The following is a 13,995-nucleotide window of genomic DNA, read 5'->3' on the forward strand; positions in this document are numbered from 1 at the left end:
TTTTGTTTCCTGAAGTAGCATTTGGCAGTTTGGTGTTGCCCAAGATGCTCCTTCAAAAGACTTCTAGAAATGGACTGCAAGTCTGTGGCTACTTCATACCCTGAACCGAGTTGGTAAGTCAGAAAATTAGGCAAAGGTAAACACTTCGCGTCCTCCAAGGCAGTATTTGCAGTCTCTTACCCATAAGGTGATGGTTAACGATTCCAGGGATTCCGGTGTTTCCAAGTAGCAGTGGAAAAGTCAATAAATTTTTCTTGAAATCTCAAGTTCTCTGGCAAAAGTGTATCTTAGACATCCAAATTCATACCTTGTAACTTGTCATAATTTAGAAATGTTAAACACAACTTCAGATAAAAATCATAAAGGTCGTGCTTCAAATCTGCAATGTCCCCCCCAGGGCAGGTGTTGAGCGCCCCGCTCCCAGCTTTACTCAGCTCTGGATAGAGCCTTTAGGTGGGCCCTGCTTGGCAGAAGTGAGACACTGTCCCTGTCCATGGTGCCTCCCCTGATGCACTGCTTTCCCATGCATTATGAGAGGATTCTGACACATGCTTGCTACCTGCTCCCCTGTGCCCCTCCAACTATAACGGACTGTAACCTCTGAACTGGAGAGACTATAAACTTTCCTCCTTTAGATCCCGAGTTACCAGTGTCAGGGTGCGGTACGGATCCTAGCATGCATGACCAAAGGGAATGGAGCAGAGAGCACGCATTGTAAGATCTGTGTTTACAATCAGGAAGACTAAGACTTAAGAAACATTCTTTCTACTTAGAAATCTCAAACCTGTACCTTGAAATGCTTCGAGCCACTTTCCTACTTACCCTGCCATTTAGCAAGTGATGGGATGAAGGCGTCCTGCTCCTGCTGCCTCAGTAGAGTAAAACTGAGCCATGCACTGCTTCACCCATGGCTAATCTAGAAGCCCTTTCCACCACTGCTATTACCATTAGATACACGTACAAAAGAGTTCTCTCATCCACTGCCACAGGAAGGGGAGACAGATGATTTTTTAAACATGGACTCTATATCCCCTGACTTTGTGATGGGAAGTATATTTACAGAAGCACGGTTGGTCTCTTAAGATCCCCATGGCTTGGCTAGTTGAGACAGGCTTCTGCAGACAGTTGTTTCTGTGACAATTACAGAGAATGTGAGAAAGGCCTTTCGTTTGGTTTTTTTTTTTGTTGTTGTTGTTGTTGTTTTTCTGGAGCTGGGGATCAAACCCAGGGCCTTGAGCTTGCTAGGCAAGTGCTCTACCACTGAGCTAAATCCCCAACCCTGAGAAAGGCCTTTCATAAGCTGAGAGATAATTTAGTAGGAACAGATCTCAAAGAAGACAGTCTTGTGAAACATAGTTCCTGTGCTCATTTTAAATGACTACAGAAAGACACTCTGTGTGACACTTTAAAAAAAGAGCGTATGGTTGACCATTTTCTGTATCATGTTTAAAACACCAGTGGGTCCATAAGGTGGTATGCTTGGTGAACGCTCCCAGTGAGACATTTTAGTCACCGGCGGATGCGGTCCCTCAGCAGCCTGCTCCGTGCTCCGTGAACACACAGCAGACACAAGGCTGCACACAAGGCACAAACTGTGCCACAGAGATATCGCCTGAGGCACACAGGGAAGAGGAGGCCGCCTCCCCGGTGCAGCCCATCCCTTAAACCCTGTAACTAGCCAGAGCATCATTTACCCAAGTGCAAGGACTCTGGTGTGTGGGATGCCGGATCTGCAAAACTTTTCACAGCTTCCGCTAGTTCATCGAGGCTGGCAGTAGTAACAAATTAAAAGATAAAACAGAGCTTAGCCACTCTTAAAATGCTACTGTTTTAAGTATTTTGTAAAAATAGCACTCCAGTTGATTTCTTTAATGTTTATGAAAAGAGAGGTGACACATTCATAGAATAAACAAACTTTTATTTTTTAACAGTATTACATAAAGCAAAATATCATTTAACACAACTTGAAGCTGCAATAAATCTAATCAGGCGTCATAACTATACATAGTCAAAAGCAAATGAGAAAATGTTCAATACAGTTAATAAATCCCTATCAGCTCTGGTGTTAGCTTTACATGGTACAGCTTTCTTACAACCAAATCCCCACTGTCCCCCAACCTGGTCTCCCCAGCATCCACAAAGCTGCGAGTCCTCAAACTATCTCAGAAATACCTGCCCAGTGGCAGAGGGTCAGTTTACATGGAGACAGAGGAGTTTCGTACAAAGCGAGTGTTCTACTCAAGTGTTCCGATAATGGGAAGAACTGGGATAGGGAAGGTTAAGAAAGGAAGCTCTAAGGCTCGAAGCTGCCTGGATTTCTTTTAGTAACAGGAAGGGCACATGGAGCAGTTCTCCTGCTCTGGAATGCTGTGGCAAAGCGCATGTCTGAGAAGCACTGCACTGCGGACCGACGGTCTCTCACACAGACCCGGTCAGTGAGCTTCGTAATTCTCCAGTCCAGAGAGTCTCGGACTCTAATAAAGTACAAAGACATAGGACTGGAAGGTCAATGGTCAATGTAAAAATCATCCATAATGAAACTTCCTAATATTAGAAAAATTTTAAGATGTAAGAAATGCTTTTAATCGGTATTAATATGTTCTCACGCAGTATAACTACTGCAGTCTGAAAACTAAATATTCGCTGTAAGAGTTGAATGGAAACAATCTTGAAGAATGAAAATTGCTATCTAAATTAGTTACAGAGTTTCCTTTCCACATAACAGCACCTGTTCAAGTGAACGGCACCTTACCAGCCCGGCTGGCTTTGTTCACTGTCATTTGATCAAACGAGTCAAAAAAAGCAGGTAGGGACAGGAAACAAATACAAATCCCTAATAAAAAACAAAGACTTAAAAAAAAAAAAGAAAAAAAGGACAGCAGGGAAAGAAAGAAAAATAGGGGAGCAAGGGTGTCTAGAAGTGGTTATAAAACAATAATATATTAGATATGTATGGGAGAGTAGAGACCAGAGCTGTTAAGGTACAGTTTGCTGTTGGCTTTTAATTCTTCAGGCTTCTGGTCATTGCCGGAGTACAATTTTGCTGCTGGAGTAGTGGTGTGGCGTTAAGACTTGGAATGGTCAAAGTTCTTCAGACTCATGAAGTTAAATGTTGTTTAAAAAAAGACTTTCTAGAAAAGAATAAAAAGACATACATCTTAAATATTCCAAAGCCAGCAGCTTAGAAACAAAGTTAAACAATCAAAGTTGTCAACCTAGTAATCATAGTTATCAGCCTACTTTAACAGGAAACAGTGTATCTACCAAAGCCAAGCATGAGGCAAACCCAGAAGCCTTAAATTTCCCGGAAACCCAGCAAGAATAGAAGAGGCAGCAAGACTTCGTTAACGCCAAGGAGACAGCATGTACAGTGTGACGCCCGCAATGCCAAGTATCCACTGCCCTTCTACAGCTGCAGGTCCCCAGAGCCAACTGTGGCCCACAGACACAAGAGAAACTCAAAGCTAAAGCTTGAAACATAAGACGGATGGTCTCTCGCCCAGCCCCACCCACTGTACGAGCACACCCTCCTCTGTCCAGCACAGAGTACTGCACAGGGCACTAGCCATTCTCCACTTAGCAGCTGTTTGGTTATTAAGTCAAACACCCCAGTATTTCAGTAGTTGCCTTCTAGTAACCTCTCGTTTTCTTATTAATAGTCTCAAAGTGCCTGAGCAGAGATGTCGACAATTCAGATTTGCTAAGAAGTCCCAGCAGGTTTCCCTTGACTGAAAAGCAAAAGCACGCACCAAAGCGGGCAGCGTGTGGAGGTTCAGTACTGGTTGGTTTCAGGCATCCTAACGGAGAGGTGAGACATAGGAGCCCTGGTAAAGCCCCCACCCCAGCCCCACCCCAACTATAAAAATCAAAGTTATCCGATGCAGGCTTTAAGCTCGGCCTCGGAAGGTCTGCCTGCTCTTTACTCACTGAGGTGAACGGGTGGTGACTTCAGGTGGTGAGAACAGGCGAGGAGACACAGAAGGCACAGAGTTACGTCCTGAGATGGGCTTAGATTTATGTAAGGAGACTGGAGTGAATGAAAGACAAGTACAGAGGCAACACCGTCAGCATGGGCACACGGTAATAAGGGTAAGATGGATCAGGTCTCTTCTTAACCAGAGTAGAAAGTACAGACTTGAGCCAATAAAGGTGGGTGTGTGGGGGAGAGGAGGCTCATGGGAAAAGTCAACTGTAACAATCTAGAGCAGAGTGCAGAGCCAGGGAGCAGAGGGGAGTCAAGAGTGAGAGGGTGAAGATCAGAAACAGAGAAGATGAAATTACTTCCCCTTCCTCCTGAGGACGTCTGGCAGAGTTGGATTCATATTCTGAAAGAGAACCTTGTTACAATTTCAGTGGCTGAGCCTGCTGAAGGGGAAGAGGAAGGAACCGAGGCCAGAATGCTGGGCAGAAGCACCCCAGGTCTGGCTGGCTGAGGAAGACGGCGATGAGCAGGCGTCATCATGAGAGGGGATGAGACTTGAGCTCCTGCCACAGAATGGGACCAATGATGCCCAGTGGCAGCCCACGCCTTTCACCCTAGCATTCAGATGCAAGTGGAGCTCTGGTTTTGAGGCCAGCCTGATCTACACACTGAGCTCCAGACCAGCCAACGCGACACCTTGTCACAAAACAAAAGCTAAAAGCAACAAAAGAGTAAAAGTGGTTATATAATACTACAAAGTCTGGAACCTGAAAGGAGGCCCAGAGCCTGTGCGAGCCACAAGGCCTACAGACAAGGATCCGTGAGTCAGCACACAGGGATCCAAGCAAGACCAGCAAGTGCAAGGAAACCGGACGTGAGCATCGGAAAAAAAGGCAACAGTCTTGGGAAACTCCTAAGCCCACCATTAAAGGCGGACAGCAGAGAACAAGTGATTCACCATCCCTGAGCTAGCAAAGGGTTTTTACTGTAACTGTTTTGTATTCTATGTCAGCTTGACAAAAATTCTGGTAAATGTGCTAATTACAGAGGACAGTGGACATTAATGTTCTTTCCAGAACATACCAATCCCAAAATAAACTGAGAATGTACAAGGTATTGGTCAGATAAAATTCTTATTTTGAGAGGGAAAAACTACTCCCCATTACTCAGAAGCAGCATAGATGATATTAGAACCTTGATTAACCAGGGCGGGGTGACTGATGAAGTCCATTGTTTCCCACCTGCTGTCTCCCTTGGGCTATCTCACTACTCATTAGCACTTCTGCTTGAGCCCAGGCAGGGAGATCAATGGAAGCAAAGTCTTTTGGCTGGCAATTCCAAAGAGGAAAGTGGGGGATGGTGACCAATCAACTGCTCCCGAGGTTATCTGTGACCTTTGGCCTGGCTACCCCATCTTGCACTTTGAAACCAAGTATCTCTGCTCTGCCTGGTAAGAATGCATCATTTCTTCAACACAACTGCCACGGCTGTCTAGTCCCTCTTTCCACTGAAATACTGCTGTAGGCACAACGGTTAGGCACTTTTTTAAGACTGGAGGGAGAAACAAGGTCGGTGTCGACTGTCGGAAAGTCTACAGAAGAGATGGCATTTACCACTCTTCATGGCATTTTTCTCTAGGTTTTTAAAAACGTTTAATAAAAATATTATAAATTGAAGATGAGAATAAATAATTATGTTTTTATATTATGGGAAAACTAGGAATATATGAAACTGAAGACAATAGAGAAAAATCTTCAACCTATTCAGTTTAACAAAATAAAAAATACATTAAAAAGTCCTTTACTCCCATCTGGTTACAATGAAATCACAAAAAGGGGTATAAAAGGCTAATTTTTCTAGTAAAATCACAAAAAGCAACAGGCTTCCAGAATTCCAAGCAGCTTGTAGATTCTAAGAAACTTACATTTCAGTGTCAAATGCATTAACTACTGTTGAGCCTGCGGTGAGCTTACAATCAGTTAACGGATCCCACTGCAGACGGAGGAGCACTAACTCGAGTTGTACCTGCGCTCCTGCGTGCAAACACAGCACATGTCCCTAAGACCTAAGCATCCAAACTAAGGATGGACCCATTGACATCTGTCCTGCACTGGTGTGGACAAAGAGAGAGCAGTTAGGCTAAGGGTTCTGCCATGGAGTTACATCTTCAGTGCACAGCCCTCTTTTTCCTTCCCTTTTTTTTTTTTTTTTGAGACAGGGTCTCCCTGTGTAGCCCTGGCTGGCCTCAAACTTACAGAGATCTTCCCAGCCTCTACCTCCCAAGTGCTCCGATTACATGTGTGCAGCTCGGCCTGACCTTTTTCATCAGGACAGAATTCTGTCTTGTATTTTTACAGAATCAATACAAACTGACAGGCATTGGTATCTTCACTTCACAGTTTGTTACAGGTCAAATGCTTTAAGCTTGTGGTTATATTTTATGTATTATAAATGTGGTCACAGAAACAAGAACCACCCTGGGTTTGTGCAATGTTAGCAAACGTTTCTAACTACTACAGTTGTGCCCAAGCCTCTGTCCCCCTCATTTGGCCAATATGAAAATGAGTCAATGTGGCTACACATGATAGGTCTAATTCCATGGTCAAGTGAGTCAATGTGGCTACACATGATAGGTCTGCTTCTTTAAGGTCAAGATTTCTCTTTCAATGTTTTTACATTTCATTTTATATTTAAGTAACAATCAAGATTTATATATTATTCCTTCTCTTTAGTTGCTCTTGATAAAGTGGTAGTCTCCATTGCTTTCCCTGTTTTTCCTCAGTTGAATCACTTTCTCAGTCTCATCAGGTATCTCAGAGTTTGGGAGGTCAAGTTCTTTAAGGGCACGCACTGTCTCCATGCTTACTTAACCTTTCGCTCTCATGGCTTTAGAGATCAGCTTTACTTTCCCCAGGGGCATCCGAGGAGCAGCTGAGAAAAAGTCAGGTTTGCAGACGAAAAGTGCTGTGGTCTCACTTTGGAGGCAGAAGCTTAGGTTTGAGGTCACGTCTCAGCCTTGAGACTGCTGAGCTCCAGAAGGTGAGTCAGAAAACTGGCTTTAAAAGCATTTAATACTGCCTGTAAGCAGTGCTATCCAGTGAGGAGTCTGAATAAAGACAAAACCATGGGTTTTATACAAAATAATGAAAGAGAAAAATGAAAAACTAACACAAAGTCTTCAAAGTAAAGAAAATTCAATTACTGCAAGGCAGTAATAGAATCAGAGATCTACAGAACAAACATTCATGTAAGACACAATACAACTATTTCTGAAATTGCAAGTTCTGTATGGTCAAGCATGACAACTAGGGATACAAGGGACACCTCAACAACACGAAGGCCATTAACAACCAGCCCACAGCCAACATCAACTCAAGTGGAAAGAAACTCAGAGCGTTTCCACTATAAACAGGAACGAGACAAGGATGTCCACTCTCTCCACATCTATTCCACTTATAAACTAGAGCACTCTTAGCCAGAGCAACAGGACAACTGAAGGAGACACCGAGATGCACAATGGAAGGAAGAAGTTAGTGTCTTTATCTGGGTGGCATGACAGACAGTGTCCACCAGGGAACTTCTGCAGCTAGGAAACACTTTCAACAAATGCAGGATACAAGTCTAACATACAAAACCCAGTAGCTTTCCTACCTATAAATAACAAACGAACAGAGAAAGATAGCAGAGAACAGCACCTTCCATAGAGCATAAGTATATATCATAGGTTAACTCTATTCTATAATAAAAACATTGAAGGCATTAAAAGAAGAAATCAAAGAAGCTACCAGCAGATGGAGAGGTCTCCCATGCTCATGGATTAGCATAGTGAAATGGACATCTTACCACAAGTAATGTACAGACTCAATGCAATCCCCATCAATTCCACACAGTTCTTCACAGAACTTGTGAGGTCGATTTTCAACTTCAAAAAAACTAAAACCAAAACCGAAACACAGGCTAGCTAAAACTATCCCAATCAATAAAAGAACGGCTGGAGGCATCTGACTCCATCTTTCAAGTTGCATTCCAGAGCTGTAATAATAAAACTGCATGGTGTGGCAGAAAAACACACACATACTCACATTGATCAATGGAATCAAATTGAAGACACAGCCATAAGTCCACATACCAATGGACACCTAATTTTTGATAAATAAGTCAGAAATATACACTAGAAAAAAAGCATCTTCCAACAAATAGTGCTGGTCAAACAGGGTGGGGTGTGTGGAAATTGCAGAGATCCAGTCTTTTCACGCTGCACAAGACAACTGCAAGGGAATCAAGGACCTAATGTAAGGCCAGGCACGTGGGATGTGTCTGAAGGTAAAGTGGGAAAGAGTCTTGAACTCACTGGCATAGGAGAACTCTGAACAGAAGACCACAGAAAGCACAGAACCAATGAGCAATTAATGAATGGATTCTCGTAAACCTGAGAAGCTTCTGTATGGCAAAGGACATCATCGTTTGAGAAAAAAGTAGCATCTGATAGAGGGCTAATATCTAAAATCCATGAAAAACTCAAAGAACTGCACACAAGGAAAGCCAATCAGCAGCACGGTAACCCACACCTTTGATCCCACCACTTTGGAGACAGAGGCAAGCAGCTATCTGAGTTCCAAGCTAGCCTGGTCTATAGCATGAGTTCCAGGCCAACCACAGCTACACAGTAAAGCCCTGTCTTGAATGAAGGAAAAAAAAAAGAAAAGAAAAACTTGAATTAAAAAAATCGGGTATCGATCTAAATGAGAATTCTCAAAAGTAGAAACTCAAATGACCAAGAAGTGCTTCAATGTCCAACATCCTTAATCCTCAGAGATGTGCAGATCAAAACTACTTTTGAAAATACATCTTTTACCAATCGAAACGGTCACAATCAGTAAAACAAATGACGGCTCCTGCAGGTGAGAATGTATTTAAAAGGGAGCGCTCCTGTGCTGCTGTTGGGAGTGCAAGTCTGTAGAGGCACTAGGAAATCAGTGTGGAGGTTCCTAGGAAGACAGGACAAGTTCTATTTCAGGACCCAGCCAAAGGACTCTACGTCTGTGTACAGAGAGCCTTACTCACTCACGTTCATTGATGCTCTACCAATAACAGCCAGACTGTTAACAGCCTAGATGTCCATCAACAGACGAATGAGTAAAGAAATGTGGCACATTTACAGAGTATAATACAGACAGGTAGGGATGAAATCATGAGCTTTGTAGGTAAACGGAAACAACTAGGAAAAATAAGTCCAGCTGGCTGAGGTACCCCAGACCCATAAAGACAAAGTGGTCTGTGTGCACATGTGTGTAAAGACTACCTGTTACGTCTTGTTAAGCAGGCTAGAATTCATATAAATGCAAAGCAAGGGGCAGTGTGGGGACAGAGAAGCAAACGGAATAGTTATGGATGGAATGGGGAGGCAGACTAGACTGGGAGATCAAATGGGGTGGGGAAGAAAGGGTTACAGGTGACGAAGGAAATGCAGAGAGGGACAGCTCAAACTGAAGGCCATTTGAGGGGTCATGTGGAAGCCTACTAGAGTAGAAGTCCCTTAAAATATATACACATGTGAAAAAATCTAAATAAATCACCAACCAATGGGAGGAGACAAAGGCCCAGGTGTCCATCTCTCGCCCCTAAATGAAAGCTCAGTGTCAGGAATGGGCTACACCTAACTGATGGCTGCTAAGGGACCCTAATCACAACAGCTTCCTGCCAAAGGTAGTGGCCGCCCTCCACAAGCTGATGCAAAGCCGCACCGCTGCCCGCTGCCGACAACAGCTGCACACCTCACTGAACCTGGAGAAGCCAAGCTGCTGCCTACACAGAGCCTTCCCCCCTCACGGGCTACTGCCCACGGTACCGGAAGGTACTCTGCACACTACCAAAAGACTGCACCACAATCAGCTACGAACCTGACTTACAGAGGTGTCCTGCCTGCAGGACACGCAGGTGCAGTGGTGGCACAGAAGCTGTGGCAGTGACCAGCTGCTGGCTGACTGTTGGTTTTTAAGGCCTGTTTCATGAGATGAAACACATGCTCAACGCTGCTCATACGGTCAAGAACCTAAGACTAGCTGGGTAACGGGTGTAAGAGGAAACCTAAGACTACTGCCCTGCTAAAGAAACAATACGACTCCAGCACCACTCTGCGACGCTCGCACATCAGTGCCTTGTCCAGCCGTCATCTGAGTGGCTTCTCTTGAACTAGATGCTAACACAGAGACCAACAACTGGACAGTGTGCAGGAAGTGAGACCTGGGAACACTTGGTCCTGAATAGGACGTCTCCATCAAACCCCTCCACACAGAGCTCAGTGACCTCTGTAGAAGACGGGATGGAAAATTTAAGAGCCAGTAGGGAAGACACCAAAGAAACAAGCTTTCTAGACACTGCAGGATTGACATTATCACGCACGGGGGCTGCACAGGTCTAAGTCAGGTATGGTCCCAGTACTGAGAGAAGGGACACGAGTCCCACCCCTAGCCAGAAGGTACCTCCAAATGATAACTGCTCTCAAAAGAAAAAGTTATTTTCTCGAATGAAGTCTCACTGGGTACATACACTATACACCTTCCCAGACGGCCAACACACACACAAAAAAATTTCAGTTGTATCTTTAGAGGTTTTATTTTTATTTTGTTGTTTGTTTATAAAACGGTTTCCAACTTTTGTTTATATGGGTTTTCTGTATATGCAAATGTGTCTTTGCATCTGTATGTGTTTCTTGTGCTTTTTTTTTTTTTGCTCCTTTTTATTGTTTGTTTTGTACTATTTGTTTCAATTTATTTTTTTAATGACTGTTTTCTAAGGAGAGAAACAAAGGGTAGAGATTTGAGTGGGTGAGAAGGTGGAGAAGAGCCGGAAGAAGCTTGGGGAGGGCAATCATAATCAGAAAATATTATATGAAAAAATTCCATTTTCATTTAAAAAGAGACATACATCTAGGTGCTCAGAATCCGCACTGAAGTTCCTGGTGCTGGAGAGATAAGCAGCTACCCAAAGTGGGTCCAGGGATGCAAACACAGTTCCTCCGGAAGTACAGTCACTGCCCCACTTTTCTTCTACATAAGAAGACTCATGGATAACATTTGGAGCAACAATAGTTTCCCACCTTATCTTTTGTACTGGCTGATTTGTTTCGTCAACTTCACAGAAGCTACGCTCATCAGAAATGAGGGAGCCTTAATTGAAAAGATGTTGCCCTAAGATCTGGCTATAAGGCATTTTTCATAATTAGTGATTAATAGGAGAGGCCCCGACCCATTGTGGATGGTGCCATCCCTAGGCTGGTGGTCCTGGGTTCAAAAAGAAAGCAGGCTGAGCAAGCTATGAGGGGCAAGCCAGTAAGCAGCACTCCTCCACAGCCTCATCAGTTCCTGCCTGCCTCCAAGTTTCTGCCCCGACTTCCTTTGATGATGACCAGTGCTGTGGAAGTGTGAATCGGATGAACCCTCTCCCCACAAGCTGTGCTCCATCATAGTCACAGACACCGAGCATCTGCAGCCCCGGTTTGTCCTCCAACATTGAAAAAAAAAATAAAGGAAAAGGTAGAGAACAAAGAAAACTAAATACTCAGGACTGAATTAGCAGGCTGATTAAACCATCTATATGGCAATAAAGAATAAACAAGAAGAACAAAGGTGGGGACACACATCGACTATCAAGAGCTAGCATGAATCAAGACAGCGAGGCAGCGAGGCACAGATCCACAGGAACCAATGGAACCAAGTGCCAGAGCACACCTTCCACACAAGCAGCTGAGCCGAGACACTTCAGCATAGAAAGGACCAGCTTCCCAGTAAGTTGCTGGACGGCTGCCACTGCTTTTAAGCACGCAGGAAAGGCAAGTGAAGGTAGTTTGATACTTGCTATATGAGGAGCTTGTAAATTCAGTTACATTAATAATGAAGTAAGCACCACAAACCTCAGGCTGTCATTTGTAACATATGACAACATAAAGAATTAGTATTAAGATCAATTCTAACACCATGAACCCCCTATTTGTAACATATAGTATCAAGAATTAGTATTAAGAATCAATTCTAACACCATGAACCCCCTATTTGTAACATATAGTATCAAGAATTAGTACTAAGAATCAATAAAACCATGAACCTCATTTTGTAACATATAACATCAAGAATTGGTACTCAGAATCAATAAAAATACCATAAACTTCACATTTGTAACATATGACAACATAAAGAATGAGTATTAAAATGAATAAAAACACCATGAACTTGGTATTTGTAGCATATGACATCATAGAGAATTAGTATTAAAAATCAATAAATGGAGGTTGGAGTGCTGACTGAATTATTAACAGTGCTCACTGCCATTACAGAGGACTTGGATTCAGTCCCAGCACCCACATATTGGTTTATAACCCCTCTAACTCCAGTTTCAGAGGATGAAATGCCTTCTTCTGGCCTATGCAGGGCCCAGGCATGCATAAGGTACAACATAACAAGCATGCAGGCAAACAATCGGACCTATAAAAAGTAAATAAAAAAAATGAGCAGGAGAAAAAGAAAACGGGTCTTTTACAAGGTGAGCAGCAGTTCTTAGAAATGTTTTCAGTTTTCTGGCTATTCCCACTTTCACAGAAGAAATATGAGAGGCGAAGAACCAAAGAAAAAGATATTAGTGGAAGGAGCTGCAATTCCAATCATAGTTGTGTTTTATGTCCCCTAAACTAGCACAATAAAAACGTCAGAGCTGAGGCTGTGAGCTGGCACAGGTCTTCACTCCCTGCAGATGGACTGGCAAGTGCTCTTACTGGGCAGGGCAGAAGGTAAGTAAACGCTCCATGGCCTGTCACTCCTGTGAGCCATCCGCCCTCTGACTGCTCAAAGTACAGACGTAAGTGATCTCACCCTGCACTCTTGGTGATAAGCTGTTTGGTAAAACCCCATGAGGCAACTGTGACATTCACGCAGTCCACGGGGGCTCCTCAGCCATCACACAGAAGCAGCGAGTGCACGAACGTCTTCCGTACTATGGGTCATTTTAAGTGCCTCACGTCATGCTACAAGTGTGGGTTGGTCTGATGTTAAAGGCCTTACGGTATGAACACTAGTGTTGCTACTGTTATGCCCAGGTTCCTCATGGACAGATCTGACTGGCTTTTTAACAGCCATGATACTTCTGAAGGGGAGTCTCGGCAAACATCTAAGTATTTAAGCAAATATACTATTTTAATTTTTATATTGTTTATTTAGTGTGCACATGTATGTATTTGTGTGAGGTACACATGACATAGCACACATGTCAAAGTCAAAGGATAACTTGAGGGAGTTGTTTCTCTCCATCTGGCGAGTGAGTCCCAGGGATGCAACCAAGGTCGTCTGGCTGACAGCAAGAGCTTTTACCTGCTGGGCCATCTCACTGACCCTTATTAAAATCTTAAAGGTAGTTTACAGGGAGGTAACTATAATGTAAATACTCTGAGAGAGGATTTTCCAAATTGTCTTCTAAGAAATAAAATATACAGTATGTAAATAAAAATGGTTCCTTCCCACAATCTCAAAACACACATTTTTACCACGTGGGTGAAAACTGTTATATTAGACCTGTAATTCTTATGACTTAAGCAATGGGATCAGGGCAAGGGTTTTCGTTTTCACACGGTTTAACCTGTGTAATCACCAGTCCATTTTTCTCCACAAGTGTTTACATTTTCTTTACTAGGGTTCTCAGTTTGTTGAGAATATTAGTCCTTTTCTGCTGTCATATCAAATGCCATTTACCATCACGTCCACCCTTTGATCCAGCTAAAGCTTTAAACTTCTGGGCAGTACAAGCTTTTTGCTCTCTCTAGAGCTCACTGTTCGATAGATAATCTTTACCGTGTAGGTTTTAAAGACAGACCTCTCACATAACAAATCTAGCTCACAGGTGGCAGCACCACCCTTCACAGTCCCTGTGGACACTGACACACCTGACGAGAGAGGGAACATAAAGGCCCACTGCTCGCAGCTTCTACGAGGCCATGAGCACTGGACAGACAGCAGACCGGAGACTCTGATCATACGCCCTTGAGCAGGCACACGTAGAGGACAAGAATCTAGAGAAAACCATCCAAA

At 43.5% G+C, this 13,995-nt stretch overlaps 1 protein-coding gene across 50 annotated transcripts in view; it reads right to left on the reverse strand.

The window, feature by feature from the left end:
* Positions 1–1,901: 1,901 nt before the first annotated feature.
* Epb41l2 (erythrocyte membrane protein band 4.1-like 2) overlaps positions 1,902–13,995 on the reverse strand; it is a 174,960-nt gene continuing 162,866 nt past the window's right edge. For all 50 annotated transcript variants that reach the window (NM_001400827.1, XM_087566136.1, XM_087566125.1 and 47 more), the window contains 1 exon segment: positions 1,902–3,131. The gene's annotated coding sequence lies outside the window, so the exon portion shown is untranslated.

Source organism: Rattus norvegicus, chromosome 1 (genome assembly GCF_021556685.1).
Source record: "Rattus norvegicus strain SHRSP/BbbUtx chromosome 1, alternate assembly SHRSP_T2T, whole genome shotgun sequence".
In the NCBI taxonomy this organism is placed as follows: Eukaryota; Metazoa; Chordata; class Mammalia; order Rodentia; family Muridae; genus Rattus; species Rattus norvegicus.